We start from the raw sequence: 673 nt of genomic DNA, 5'->3' as shown, positions 1-673 counted from the left end.
GACGTGGGCGATGTGGGTTGACATTGCGGGGACGGGGAGGATGGAGGGGCGTGTGCGACCGGGGCATCGCGTCGCGACTCACTTTGTTCTCGTTCTCGTTTCGCCATTCTCTGCCAATGTGAGTGCCGTGTGATTGCACCCAACTTAGTTACAACTTCTCAGTTTATCGGTACTTTGATGTACTCCATGGAACATGCATTGCGACAAGTCGGAACTTCCAGTGCTTGAACTATGGAAGGATTCTTACTTCTGGTGCGATTTCGTTCAGGAATATCCAAATTGTTTTTTCTGTCTTCATTAGTGTAAGAGCTAGTATGTATGCTGCGATGAATAGAACACACGTATCACGGCCCGAGGGCCGCGCGTACCCGACGAGGCATGACTTACAAATACTCTTATATAGTGCGCTATACACACATGCACGCACGCGCAGTTACATCCACCCACCTACCCGCACTTGAGCATGTGCAACGCAACATCTCACTCACTATACTCAACGATATCGCTTTTGCTCAAGACGTGTATGTCCTTGCCCGTGATCACGCTACGCTACGCCACACCTCGTCCGGTCGTTACTAAAAGGCCAGGAAGTTTTATCGAGCAACTCTTCCTTTCACTCCCACTAATCCCTTTCTCTTTATTCGTCGACATTCTTTCTTTCTCTAACTCAGCG

This window comes from Frankliniella occidentalis, unplaced genomic scaffold (genome assembly GCF_000697945.3).
Source record: "Frankliniella occidentalis isolate FOCC.00 unplaced genomic scaffold, Focc_3.1 Scaffold626, whole genome shotgun sequence".
NCBI lineage: Eukaryota > Metazoa > Arthropoda > Insecta > Thysanoptera > Thripidae > Frankliniella > Frankliniella occidentalis.
The sequence above is the reverse complement of the archived record's forward strand: the minus strand, read 5'-3'. Positions refer to the sequence as shown.